We start from the raw sequence: 15,180 nt of genomic DNA, 5'->3' as shown, positions 1-15,180 counted from the left end.
CCTGCGTTGGCGCGGGAGTTTTGGCCTTTTGCTGAACTCGTTGGTGTTTTTCGATTTTCCGGAATTGGTCAGCTGCCACTATCCTGTGTTGGCGCCGGAGTTTTGGCCTTTTGCTGAACTCTTTGGTGTTTTTCGATTTTCCGGAACTTGTATTTTCTGTCATTTTGTGTATTTGGTCATCTTGTTGACTTGTACGCTTCGTTAACTTGTTTCATGCACTCGTTAGCTTCTTTATGGCACTTGGAGCTGACCGACAAGCGTGGCGAGCACTTAGAGCTGACCGACGCACGCAAACTGACTGACGAGCGTGTTTGGTCACTTGGAGTTGACCGACGTGCGTGAGCTGACTGACGAGCATGTTCAGTCACTTGGAGTTGACTGACGCGCGAGCTGACCGACAGGTGTGACGGCTAGTTGGAGGTGGCCCGTGAGCGCATGAGACATAGTTGGTTCGCCATTCCGGTTCATGCACTTGTCAGCGTCAGATAATCCTCTTAGACTCGGATAACGATGTTCGTCATCTTCTCTCCGTCTCGAGCTATGTACGGATACCTATAGGAATTTTTAGACGCCTACAGATACCCCCTTCAAAGTATTTCAGACTCATTCTTTTATAGAAGAGTCTGGAATGCTTTTGGATAAGATATGCACTTTCCTCAATCTCGTAGAGGGACCTATGAACTGCTTCAATTCTTGACTTCTTCAGCCTTCAGTCTATTCAGTGTTTTGTCAAATAGATAAAGTTCTTTCGGCGTTGTGTTTATCGTCTGACTGTTGTCGAAGTCTTGAACTGAAGTTGATGCGTAAGTTTCTGAATTTAGCTCGTGTCATTGAGTTGACTTTGAACTGATCATCTTCGTCAGAAATTCATATATGAATGCGATTGAGCTCCCTGGAATCATCCTTTACCTTATTTTGGTGAAATTACTAATGTGTTGACCAGCATCAACCTTTACTGTAGCACATTGACCGGCGTTATGCTTTGCTGTAACATGTTGACCATCATTAACATAGTTTATACTCGTACGTTTGCTGGAGTCTACACAGTTTAAGCTCTTAAAGCGTTGGAGCGTGACGGTCTCAAATGTTAGGGCTGCATGACCAACTGTTAAAGCTGATTCATCTGCAGGTATGGATCTCATCCTGAGATTGTCGGATCTTTGAGTCACGAGACCAATTAACAGGGCTGGTGCATTAATAACTATCATATTTATAGAATTTTTGGCAAATTCTGAGCCATCAACGGGTTTGATTAGACTTTACCGACTACCGTTTGAGTCGGGCTAGCATGCGATTTGTTTAAGTTCGTTCCGCATGTAACTTTGTGCTAAAAGAGTTAATTCTTTTAGTGCTACGATATTGAATACATAAAACTCTTTCAGTGCTACGATATTGAATACATAAACTTCGTCTTTCTCATAGGAATAGACTACTCGGCCGCATGTATCAGACGTAGACTCAGGATTTTTGGTAAATCCTCAGCCATCAACGGATTTGACGTGCCTTTACTGATTACCGTTTGAATTGGGCTTGCATACGGATTGTTTAAGTCCGTTCTGCATGTAACGTTGTGCCAAGAGAGTTAACTCTCTTAGTGCTACGATATTGAATATGTAGACTTCGTCTTTCTCACGGGAATAGACTACCCGGAAACACGTGTTAGGCGTTGACTTATCTCTTCTTAGGATTCGGGATAAAAGTCCCTAGATTTGGATTCTGGTGTCTTTTTTATTTGGCGAAAGACTAAACCAACAACGCGTGTTAGACATAGACTTATCTCTATTTAGGAGTCGAGATAAAGTTTCCTACGCGTGTAAGACGCGGATTTTGGCGTTATTAATAACGGCCTGCCACAATGTTGAATATATGGGCTTTTATCATTTTTACGGCAAAAGACTAACTAGCAACACGTGTTAGGTACTGACTTATCCCTACTTAGGCTTTAAGATAAAATTCTCCAGACTTGGATACTGGTGTCTTCTTTAATTTGTAAAAGACTAAATCGGTAACACGTGTTAGGCGCTGACTTATCCTTACTTAGGATTCAGGATAAAATTCCCTGCGTGTGTACGGCACGGATTATGGTGTTATTAATAACAACTTGCCACAATATCGAATATGTGGGCTTTTATCATTTTTACGGTAAAAGACTAACTGATAATGCGTGTTAGGCACTGACTTATCCTTACTTAGGCTTCAGGATAAAATTATCTAGACTTGGATTCTGGTGTCTTTTTCAATCGGTGAAAGACTAAACCAGCAACGGGTGTTAGGCGTTGACTTATCCCTACTTAGAATTTAGGATAAAATTCCCCATACATGTGAGGCACAGATTATGATGTTATTAATAACAACCTATCACAATATCGAATATGTGGGCTTTTGTCCTTTTTACGGTCAAGAACTAACCGGCAATGCGTGTTAGGTACTGACTTATCCCTACTTAGGCTTCGGGATAAAAGTTCCTAGACTCGAATTCTGATGTCTTTTTCAATCAGTGAAAGACTAAACCGACAATGCGTGTTAGGCGTTAACTTATCCCTACTTAGAATTCAGGATAAAATTCTTCGTACGTGTGAGGCACGGATTATGGGAGTTGAAAAAAAATAGTATCTTCTCTTGGGGCAAAGAAGAACCCGATGTGGGAGAGGAAGAATTTTATACTCAATCTCCCAAAGTTAAAGAGGAAGAATTTTATATTCTATCTCTAGTTGCTAAAGGAAACTCAAAGTGGGATCTCCACTCCGAGAATCCAGGTAGGTGAAACTAAGAGTGAGATCTCCACTCTGAGAATCAACAAGATTCGGATAATCCTAACTGTCGGAAGGTTTGATTACCGAACTAAAGATGAATTTCTTATTTATCGAGAGTGAATTATGGTTTTGGCCCTAACTATAGGAAGGTTTGACCAAGTGAGAGTTTGAGGCGACCCTAACTGTAGGAAGGTTTGATCACTCGATTTGAAAGTGAACCTTTCATTCATGGAAGGAATCGAGATAGGATTTTAGTTTTGGCCCTAACTATAGGAAGGTTTGACCAAATGGGAGGTTTGAGACGATCTTAACTGTAGGAATGTTTGATCGCTTGATTCGTGGACCTCTCGTCCATTGGAGGAATCGAGAGTGGGTTTTGGTTGTGGCCCTAACTGTAGGAAGGTTTGACCAGGTAGACAGTGGGAGTGGGAGTACAGATCACAGTGCGAGTGTTGACTTGTACTGATCACTCAGTAGGGATTCTTAGTGTCAAGTGATAAGAACTTAACATGAAGGGGTTTGACAATTCGTCAAGGATTGACAAATCAAAATTCCAAGCATTATGTCCGGACTCTAACAATGGAAGTGTTAAGTGCACAGACGTAGCAAGATTTTGAGTGGATTAAACCAGAAAAGATTTTTTAGTGGACCCACCACCGTCAACTAATTTGATCAGTGAGGGATTTTGTGGTGGAAGATTATAAATCATCAACACCAGTGGGAGTTTTTTGTGAGGGAAGATTGACCCAACGAAGTGATCAAATCTCATCACAGCAAAAGAGTGCTTGGAAGTTAATGAAATTGATCCCGATAATGAGATGTGTTTCACCCTTGAACATTCAGAGTCCGAGTGGGAGTTTCTCATTTATCATTCTTTGTAGTAACTGGGTTATCCCTAAGAATACACCATATAACATTCTTCCGAGAAATTTCCGTTACATGAATCATCCACCCCCAGTTCCTTTACAAAACCGGGTCTAACATTATACTTAGTTGGATGACCGGGTTATCCTTAAGAATACTAGGCATAGCACTCTCCAGGAACTTTCTGTGAAAGAAAGGAAACAGTTTAGACTCATATACATGTTAGAGTATACATAGAGCAGTTTATCCTCATGCACCTGTTGGAGGATTGAGAAGTAGTTTATACTTGTATACTCTTCGGAGTGTAGGAAGGAGTAGTTTATACTCTTATACCTGTCGGAGTCTTCATTCAGCTTAATTTAGCGTTATGACGCCGGCTTCAACTAAGGTTTGGATGCTATTCTTGAGAGTGAAGCAAACCTTGGTAGGATGAAGGATCCTCCTGTGGTACGCACAGTACTTTGGATCCACAGTATTATCAGCTTCCTCCTGATCTGTGATAGGTGGTAGCTTGATCTCGTTATTTTCAAGGAGGGACTCGAAAATGGCTGGAACGTCTTCGTTCTTGAAGGAATACTCCTTTTGGAGTCTCGGATCCGAAGTCTTTTGCTGTCTTCGGGGTTGTTGTTGCAACGTCTGATTAACATTAACAACTGCTACAGGCGCCTTCCCCTTACCACGGGAGACGAAGCTTGAGTTCGGAGGATTAGCCATCAGTTGGCTTCTCTCGGCTTGCTTCCTTCTGAGGAAACATTCGGCCTGCTCTCCGCGCATCTTCAACTCTTTCCGGGTAGTAGATGATGCTACTCCCATAACTTCCAACACATCTAAAGAGAGGTTGTTGTGACAGGTTTGGAGGATGAAGTCCTCTGTGATCGGATCTCGGTAGTTCATCGTCTTATTCCGGAAGCGCTTGACGAAGTTGTCGACTGTCTCATCGTCTTTTTGTTTCTCATCGAAGAGTGTCCTGATTGACACCTCGGCGTTATCATCAAAGAAGTAAGTGAGGAACAGGTTCTCCATGTCATCCCAACTGTTGATGCTCCTCAGTTTGAGACGGTAATACCAATCGAAGGCTGGCCCACGAATGGTACTAACGAATGACCGAACCATCAGGGCTTCATTACCGGAGATCATGGCCAAGTAGGACTTGAAGTAGATCAGATGCTGAGTGGGTGAGCCCTTCTCGTTGAACGGCATGAAGTTTTGATAAGGTTGAACTTTGCCGGATACGGGATCGAATCCCACTTTCTTGGCTAAGGACACAGAATACTAATCTTCTGTACCTCTTGCATAGACATCAGAGTGTTGATTGTTCTCTTGAGGTCCTTTATTTTCTCATCCTCGCTTGTATCGTGCTTTGGACAATTTCTGAGAGAAATAACAGGACCACCCCCAGTGACGCCCCAGGGTTCACATAAGGCTACAGTCCAAGGTGAAACCCGGATTGTCAAACCTACCAAGCACCAAACACCATGCTATGATATGTTTCACCATCACAGTCACTATCTCTCTAGTGGAATCAAAACATAGGTGAATGTACTAAACAGACAAATAATGGAAGTAGAGCAAAACCAGATATACACAGAAGAAGCATGAAAATAATCATCAGTGAGCCCAACAAAATAGGATAGAGATATCTCTGAGTCTGAAATAAACCTCAAGTACAAAGAGTCAAATAAGGTACCACTATGGCTCTCAATCTCTACAAAATGAAATACAAGTCTAGAATCTGACATAACAACTAACTGTGGAGTTCTGAAATAACTACTAAATAATAAATAACTTGATGGAATCTATGAGAAATTTTCATCAACCTGCGACTCTCCGTGCGCCGGACTTACTACCTGAAAGAGGGGAAAACAACGAGCGTCAAAGCGCTATAGAGAGATCATCTCCACCTCTCCCCAGGGGAAGGGGTAGGAGAATATAGAAAAATAGAATTAATACATATACAAATGAAATCATTCATAAAATTCTAACTAGAAATTAATATTTAGGAAATCACAACACGAGAGTTAGTACATCGAGCGAAATAATCCAAACAAGAAAACCCTTATGTATATACCATGTCTCAAATTATGACTCCCTAAATACCAACTCCGAACCCTATGAATGAAAATAGTAAACCAAAAGGAAAACACTCCAAACCTCAATCAAATATACATCTTAATTTATACTCGAAAAAAAAACTCTAACATAAGAGGGATCTCATCCAAAACAAAAATCAACTATGAGCCATATCATGTGAGCCACGATCCCAAAGAAAATACCCTACTCACGGGAATCCAATATGAAATCAAAATACGACAAATAAAAACTTACATGTGTGCATCTTCATATGTAATAGTGATACTTTTGTAATATTCTTATTCAATCGCTCTACGGCAATAGGTTTTATCTCCCTATCCCAGAATACAATGAAATGACGATACTTTTGTGATATTCTCACTCAATCGCCCTATAAAAATAGGTTTTTATCTCCCTATTCCGGAATACAATGCAATATGCTATGCTCTTCATGTTCATCAACTTGAACTAGGACAAAAATATGTTAACACAACATATTCTAACCATTCATGCACTCTTCATGTTCATCAACTTGAACTAGGACAAAAATATGTTAACACAACATATTCTAACCATTCATGCACGTATCTCGGTGTGCATGTCCATATATGGTGTTTACTGACATCTCAGGTGTTAAACAACTCATAAACATTGTATCATGACAGTACAAGGTTGAGAGGCTCGCTCGACAACTCAAACAGTCGAAACAAACATGCACATGGCCACTTACAAATTGGCGGTCGACCGTGATTATGCAGCGGTCAACCGCGACCGATTCCTGGGCTTACCCAGGTCTCGGTCCTGCATGCGGTCGACCGCCGTAGGGCGCGGTCGACCGTGGGCTAAAATTATAGGTTCTCAGGCTGGTTTTGGGTGTCGTGTTCATGTTGTGTTTAGGTGATTCAAACATGATTAAAACAACATGAAACTTGCATGAAAACATGTCTACAGCAGATAAAAACTTCTGGGAACAAATCCAACATATATAGCATGATTATTTGCATAAAATACATATCAAAAACCCTAATTCTTGCACATGAACTTGAAATAAAGCACAAATAATCTTTCATCAGATTTAAACCATTTTTAAATTATTTTTAGATCTTAATTACTTCTGTGAAAATTATTCTCAAACTTTTTAACATGGAAAGACCTAGTCTTTATACATATAATACAAAGAATTAACTTTTATACATAAACTAGTCAATTTGGCTCTATAAAACATGTTAAAAGCTCTTTAAAAACATTTTAAAAAATAGGAGGAGGATTAGCAGAGATGAACTCACCTGGGGTTTGTAGAAAAACGCTTAAGAAGCCAAGCCAAAGAAGATCTACAAGCCAAACGCCAAAAATCCCGCGAAAAATCCACTTGAAAGCCTCCAAACTTCTCCAAGAATCAAAAAGGATTTTAAAGAGGTTTTGGTGGCTGTTAGGGTTCTTAGAAAACTAAAAATATCGTGAAAATATGATATATATATAACCAGGAAATGGATATGGGCTTTAGAAAACTAAAACCAACTCAAAACAGGAAACAAGTCTCTGCAGGTTTCGCGGTCGACCGCGTCCATCAAGTTATTTATTATTTAGTAGTTATTTCAAAACTCCACAGTTAGTTGTTTATGTCAGATTCTAGACTTGTATTTTATGTTGTAGAGATTGAGAGCCATAGTGGTACCTTATTTGACTCTTTGTACTTGAGGTTTATTTCAGACTCAGAGATATCTCTATCTTATTTTGTTGGGCTCACTGATGATTATTTTCATGCTTCTTTTGTGTATATCTGGTTTTGCTCTACTTCCATTATTTGTCTATTTAGTACCTTTACCTATGTGTTGATTCCACTAGAGAGATAGTGACTGTGATGGTGAAACATGTCGTAGCATGGTGTTTGGTGCTTGGCAGGTTTGACAATCCAGGTTTCACCTTGGACTGCAGCCTTGTGTGAACCCTGGGGCATCACAGTTATCATCATTGGTGGGACTACCCTCAGCATCGTTATTCTTAGTGGGGCCACCCCCAGCGTTCTGGTCAATGGGAGGGTTATCAGCATTGAGATGTTCGTCCACGTCTGAATCGCTACGTGCTTGGTTAGCAATGTTACGACGGCTGGATTCACCAAGTTGATTGGATAGAGCCCGAATCTGTTAGTCATGCTCTTCCTTCATCCTCATCATGGTCATTTCCAATTCAATTTTGAATGCTTCTTTCTGTTTGGGTAGAGCATCCTTAACCATTTTGTCTACTTCCTCGGTATTAATCATAAACACTTCACGGGATTATCCTGGACTTGATACCGTTTTGTCAGAAGTGACCGTGGAGTTAGCATTTGATGCTTCGTCATCCGAGGATATTCCCCTCTGCATTCTTTGATAATCCCTACGTCTAGTAGTCCCTGCGCGTAGCTGAGTTAGACGATGCGATATGAGGGTGTAGGTGTGAATTTTGATCTCCCGAAATAGGGATTTTGTTTGTATTTATAAGAATAGCTTATTACAAACTAATGAATCAAAAGTTACAACAGAAGCGAAGGGAAGGCCCTCCTTATTTAACGTGGGGACTTTGGTAGCTATAGGACGCCTCGCTCGGTTCTCGCGCTGAGTCTGCTTCCCTTGGACGATTCGACCGAGGTTGCTGGTGAGCTTCAGTACGCAGTAGAAGTTTGTGCTAGCCGAGTTTGAGTTTTCGAGTTCGATGGCGATCAGGGCCCAAAGCTAGGAGAAGATGCTACAGTGCAAAGGTCATACAAAGAGCTTTTCGTCAACTCCGTCGTGATTTAAGAGCTGTGGTTCAGCTAACTGATCAATTAACTATGAGTTAATCGAACTTCTGCACTTGCTAAGCTGCTCCTCTACCTCGACGTGACTCGGGCAGAGTCTTCAGGCGCGGAGGCTTTGTCCGTTTGAGGTTGGCCTCTGCGCACGACTCTGTGGCGTTTGCGGGACGTATCGCCACCAGAGGGGGAAGAAGACAAGTACTCTTCGTACTTGGCTTGGTCAAACTCGATCTCTAGGGACTCCACGGTCGTCCTAACAGCAACTTCGTCAAACTGAGCTACCACCATTTCGGTTGAAGAAACAGCTTCCCCCACTATGGTCGCCATCTTCTATAGGTGTAAATTTTGATCTCCCGAAAATAGGAAACTTCGTTTGTATTAATAAGAATAGCTTATTACAAACTAATCAATCAAAATTACAACAGAAGCGGAGGGAATACCCTCCTTGTTTAACGTGGGGACTTTCAGTAGCTACAGGATGCTTCGCTCGATTCTCGTGCCGAGTCTGCTTCCCTTGGACGGTTCGACCGAGGTTGCTGGAGAGCTTCAGTACGTAGTAAAAGCTCAGGTTGATGGAGTTCGGATCTCCGAGTTCGACGGCGATCGGGGCTCAAAACTGGGAGAAGATGCTACAGTGCAAAGGTTATACAAAGAGCTTGTCGTCGACCCGATTGGGAGTCGAGAGCTAGTGGTTCAGTTAGCTGATTCAACTCTGAACGAATCGCTGAACGGCTAAAAATAGCTAAACCTCTTCTTCGTGGCTAGAAGAAAAGCTCAACCTCTTCTTCGTGGCTGGAAGAAGTTCTGAACCTCTTCTTCGTGGCTGGAAGAAGTTCTTAAATAGAGGAGGGATGGTGTGGCCACTCCTTGAATCATGGGATATGACCATGTACTGTTGGAAAATATCTTACCGCTCACCTGTACCATGAGCGGCCACTTGAGGGGCTCGGAGCATCGTACTCCTTCACCTCATGTCGTGGGGAAGTGGGAATGCCCATCCTTGTATGTGGGATAGCGGCTGCCAAGTACTCTGGTGAGTTTGGCGAGCTTGCCATTTATAGGCGAATTCAGCTCCTGACTCGTGCAGGCGAGGCGAGCTTCATGCAGGCGAACTTGTGCCATTTATAGGCGAATTCAGCTCCTGACTCGTGCAGGCGAGGCGAGCTTCATGCAGGCGAACTTGACGACTGCATGAATTTGACCAATCACCCGTACTGTGAGCGGCTACTTAATGGGCTCGGAGTATTGTACTTCTTACCTTCACGTCATGGGGAAGTGGGAAGGCCCATCCTTGTACGTGATATAGTGGCTGCCAAGTACTCTGGTGAGTTTGGCGAGCTTGTCGTTTATAGGCGAATTCAGCTCCTGACTCGTGCAGGTGAGGCGAGCTTCATGCAAGCGGACTTGATGACTGCATGAATTTGACCAATCACTCGTACTGTGAGCGGCTACTTAATGGGCTCGGAGTATTGTACTCCTTCCCTTCACGTCATGGGGAAGTGGGAAGACTCATCCTTGTATGTAGTATAGCGGCTGCCAAGTACTCTGGTGAGTTTGGCGAGCTTACCGTTTATAGGCGAATTCAGCTCCTGACTCGTGCAGGCGAGGCGAGCTTCATGCAGGCGGACTTGACGATTGCATGAATTTGACCAATCACTCGTACTGTGAGCGGCTACTTGATGGGCTCAGAGTAATGTGCTCCTTCCCTTCACGTCGTGGGGAAGTGGGAAGGCCCATCTTTGTACGTGGTATAGCGGCTGCCAAGTACTCTGATGAGTTTGGCGAGCTTGTCGTTCGTAGGCAACTTCAGCTCTTGACTCGTGCAGGCGAGGCGAGCTTCATGTAGGCGGGTCTATGGTCACCCGATGTAGGTGAATTTGGTGATCGCGTGGCCTTGGCTCATGCTAGCGAGCTAAGTCCTTGGGTGAGCTTAATTTCTAAGCTATGCGGGCAGCTTGAACATGCAGGCGAATCTCGTGCTTCACCTTCCAAGGTAGTTTTTACCGTCTATAAGACTCCCTTCAAAGTTTTCAGACCTAAACCAATTCGCGTGTGGTGTGGAACACTTTGAATAAAGAAGTTTCTGATGAGTTAGGATTTTTAGCAAATCCTCAGCTATCAACGGGTTTGATTTACCTTTACCGATTACCGTTTGAATCAGGCTAGTCATACTATTCCCCTCAGTATGATGAGTTTTTGAACAGTTTCTCTTAGGCTTAATGCTAAGATTTATGCTCTAACCTTTAGCCGTTTCGAGGCGCGGGTTTGAGTTAATCGTAACCGTCAGGCCACGATTTGGTTATATCGTAACGATTTTGACCAAACAACCGTTACCCGTGAGTGCGCCCGGAGGGTGCATCCATGAGCGACATCGTTCAGTGGGTCGTGATTGCGTAAGTGAGACCCTTCCATTGATGGTTCGAAACTTGGATGAGCCGGACCACTCGAGATTCGCCTTCAGAGGCGAACTATGCCCAAAGAATGAGCTGTTTGGGCGAAGCCCATTTGTGCTGGCGAGGTGAACTAAGCATTTTGCAGGCGAATTTCGCTTATGAACGAAATTTGAAAAACTGAAGGGCGAGCTCACCATCTATTCGTAGGCAAAATTCCTTCTTCAGGCAAAAATCGGATTCGTGGGAGGTGAGCCACGTGTTCGTCAGCAAAGCCTTGTGCTTTGTGCTTTCCGGCTAAGGCCGCGTGGATTCGTCAGGTCACATTAAATGCGATTTGAAAAAGAAGCGTCGCTTCTGTGCGCCCTGCTCGATGACGTATGTGACTGTACTTTTTGATCATAGCCGTTAGATCCGTCCGTGAATTTCGGCGCGGGTTTCGGGTTTCTACTCGCTCGACCCGTTCCCTGTCTCGACGGTTCCTCTGTAACGCTGAAAAAGGAACCGTTGAGAGTGATCTGGGCCGTTGGTTTCAATCGTGACCACGTTCCTCAACGACCCACGCCTCGCCCCTTGAGAGCGACCTGGGCCGTCGATTTCGATCGTGGCCTCGCCTCTCAACCGTAAGCATTTCGCCTTTAAATAGGCTTCGTCCCCTTCTTTTGGGGATTACTGTGCTCAAGAATTTCTGCCCGTTCAAACCTTTCCAAGAGAAAAGCTCAAGTTTCTTTCTCGACTTTCCGATATGGCGCCGAAGTCTAAGAGGTGTGTTTCGAAGAGAAAGGGCCCAGAAGGTTCTTCTAGTGATGCTGCCACTGGTGCTATTGCCGACGTCTCTGGGACGCATTCGGGTAAGTTCAATGACTTTCGCGTTGATAAATGGTGCTGCATTGAGAAGACGAGCACTGCACGTTCGTCTTCTTTTGCGGATTTTGCTATTCTTGGCAATTTCCCTGATTTGGCTGAATTCCCCCTTTTCAGGCGGATTCAGCCTTGTTAGGCGAATCTAGTTCAGACAGTCTTGTCTTTTATCAAGCGGATTCCATTTTTGTCAGGCGAGCTTAGTCTCACCAGGCGAGATCTGTTTGAAGAAATTCGCCTGCTTGGAAGAATAAGAAGTTTTCTGATTCCAATTGCTATTTTCGTTCTCATCCTTTGACCTTGTTTTGCAGCCACTTTTTCTGATGAAGCCCTTCCGAAGGGTGTTGCCATTGGTCTTGTCGGTGGCTCAGGCTACGCGGCGCCCTCCCAATTCCTTCTTCTTGATCCAGTACCTATCTTTGCTGCTGACAAGCCGGAGGAGTTAGTCAAGAGAGTGACTGATGGGCATCATCTTACACTGCGTGAGTTGATTACTGATGCAGCGTTGACAGACGTGGCCAGAGCGGAGTTGAAAAAGCCCCAGTTCATGTTTGGCGATGTCGCGGCTGATCCTTCGGCTCTGTTGCTTGGAGAGAGTAAATGGCTCCGTGTCGTGGATGGGGTTCATTACTACCTTCCTAGTATGCCGAGGGGGTTTTCGATAGTTGAGTTGCGGTCGCTCGTGGTCCCAAGATCGATAAACTAGGATCTCACTCCTACCTAAGACGGGGTAGTCTACGATGTCTTCACAGGGTCGTCCGTTGGGTACGAGGTCGACAGCTCTTATAAGCGTGTGGTCGCCTTGTGTCCCGGCTTGCTGAATAATGAATGGCCTGTGGGGGAGATGACTGCAGTGGCAGAGACTTTCTGCCACCGTTTCTTCCAAGCAGGGGGACAATTTCCTCTGAATAACTTCAGGGCTCTGGGATGGATTCATTCTGCGCCTGGTAGTGGTACGTGGTGGTCTAAGATTATCGAGTACATCTTAACGGAGAACTCTGATCTTGCGGGCTCAGAGCTGTTCGTGGCTATCCGAGCCACCCAGCATGGCCTGAAGGTCAATGCCCCACAGTTCCACAGCATCTTAGAACTCTACTGCCCGGATAGCGGTACGTTCTTTACCCCCAATGGCTAGCTTGGTATAACCCTCCACGAGATGTACGATGTGTTGGGGCTACCTTTGGGGAGCTTCCCCTATGAGGAGTACGTACCGGGTCAGGACGAGATCGACTATCTTTCGGGTCAGTTTCCCCTGATGGTCGAGACCTTATGGGAATTGCTCGGTCACTACCACATATGTCTCGACACCTTGGGTGTGGTGGACCACAAGGGCAAGAAGAAGAGGGCTCCCAGGATTAGTCACAAGAACTGAGCTGACTACCTATTCCCCGGGAATAATATCAAGGAGAGGCCCACTCTACCATTGGGTGAGTGTGACCAGGCCAAGGTGGAGAGTTCGATGGCCAAGGGGGAGTCCTCCATAACCCTTGAGCATGACGAGGGTGGGTTCCCATTTGGGACGACCTTCCAGTCGTTCCATCACCAGGCAAAGTCTCCCATATCCGCAAAGGCTCTGCTCGCGGGATACCTCATACTGTGGTTGAAGAGGTGTGTGGTTCCTACCCATTCCTTCGAGGCGCTCCCGATGGAGGTGGTTTACCTTACGGTACGCTTGGCCTATGGGAGGCCGTACGCGTTGGTGTCGGCAACGATAGCATGTATCCAAAAGGGGCTTCGCACACTGACGAACCAGTTTTGCCGCGTGTCGTATATTGACGAGGGTGAGGGCGAAGTTGCCAAGACTCCTAATCCGCGAGTGGGTCTGCCATACACTTATTTGATGGAGTGGTTCGTATACCACTGCGAGTGTTTAATGAGTGCTCCAGCAGCTCTACAGGGAGTAGGATCTGTTCCATTTGTCCAGCGTCTGGAAAGATGCTCTTGGAAGTGTAAAGACGTCCCTGACATGAGGAAAATGTTGTCTTATTTTGGTCATTACAACTTCCAGCGATTCTTTCCTTACTTCACCGGGGGCAGCTACGGCAAGTCGCTCTAGGACGTGTTGACGGCGGCCCACAACACCGTCCTCTCTTGCGGCGCCTTTCGGTGGTTAGTTAACATCCGACTAGGGTATTACGTCTTACGAACTGGCTCCGCGTGTTACCTTGAGTCTTATTTCCCTTGCAGGTTTGCCCGCCAGTTTGGGTATGACGAACTTTATGTCGGGAACATCAACCCTCATTTTGATTACGAAGGAGGGTTGGTTGATGGTGCGCGAGGGTGGTTCTAGACCTATGTTGGTTGCAATAATGCGCACTTTGAGCTGCCGACCAAAGATCACGACCTTCGCCATTCTCTCCTCTATTGTTGATGGTATAGAGGTGCCAGCGCGAACCCTGAGGGCTTCCGGTTTCAAAGTTCATGTTTGGCAGAGCGCGGACGTCGTCCGAGGAAAGCTCCATGCCACTCAAAGCAAAAGGGTCACCAGACAGTGGAGGAATGGTTCTAGGATGTCCCCGAAGAGGAAGCCGAGGACCTTCACGCTGGCTCGGAAGACTTCGGGGAGTCTGCGGCTCGCGCTCCGTCCCCTTATCCTCAATCGGATCCTATTAACGTGCCGAGAGGATCAGATGAGTTGGCTCGGGGGACAATCACTGGGCAACTGGGGATGCTGCTCTTGGCTCCTAGCAGCTCTCTTCTCTCCAAGCGACAACGAAAAGCTGTGGCCCACAGTTCTAGGGTGGAGGTGGCTAAGAAGGCCCGTCACGAGGAGGTGGCTGAGGCTATCGGAGTGACAAGAGGCCAGGATGACGCAGCCCCTATGCTAATTTCCAGGGTGACTACCCCTACGGCTAGTGGTGTTACGCCCGCTCCGCTTACTGCCTGAGGGACGGTTCCGGCAACTTCGGAGGTCGTTCCCTCATCTGCTGTGGAGCAGCAAGTGGTGGTCTCGACAACTCCCTCCATTATGCCGAGAGGTAACCCTTAGTACTGTATCTCCAGCTGCAGGGTCGAATTAGTATTATCTAACGTTCATGTTGACACAATGCAGGTACGATTGAGGAGGTGATTCCCATTCCTTCCGATGAAGACGGGGTAGCCGAAGAGGAGGCGGAGCTCAGCGACTCAGGTAAGAGAGTGGTCGAACGTCATGGCTCTATCTCTGCTAAACCGCTTATGGGGTTCTTTTCAGAAGTTATTATTAATCTCCTTCCTGTATCTGCAGCTGCTCCGACCTCGGATGCCACTGGAAAAGAGTATTCCCCTTCTTGGGCTGACCAGTAGGCTAGAGAGGGTAGCAGAACCGACAGTGAAGATGATGACTCGCCCCATGAGACAATGTCGAGCGACGAGGGACCATCCGACTCTGAAGGGGAGGCTCATAATCTTGAAGAAGCGTCGGTCGAGATAGGATCGCCGGTCCAGGGGGCTTCTGCCCAAGGGGAAGCATCTACCCGTGTGGTGGTTG

General features: G+C 45.5%; 1 pseudogene; it reads right to left on the bottom strand.

The window, feature by feature from the left end:
- The window catches only part of LOC109846809, a 31,199-nt pseudogene extending 21,784 nt beyond the window's left edge, over positions 1 to 9,415 (bottom strand).

This window comes from Asparagus officinalis, chromosome 7 (genome assembly GCF_001876935.1).
Source record: "Asparagus officinalis chromosome 7, Aspof.V1, whole genome shotgun sequence".
NCBI lineage: Eukaryota > Viridiplantae > Streptophyta > Magnoliopsida > Asparagales > Asparagaceae > Asparagus > Asparagus officinalis.
The sequence above is the reverse complement of the archived record's forward strand: the minus strand, read 5'-3'. Positions and strand labels throughout refer to the sequence as shown.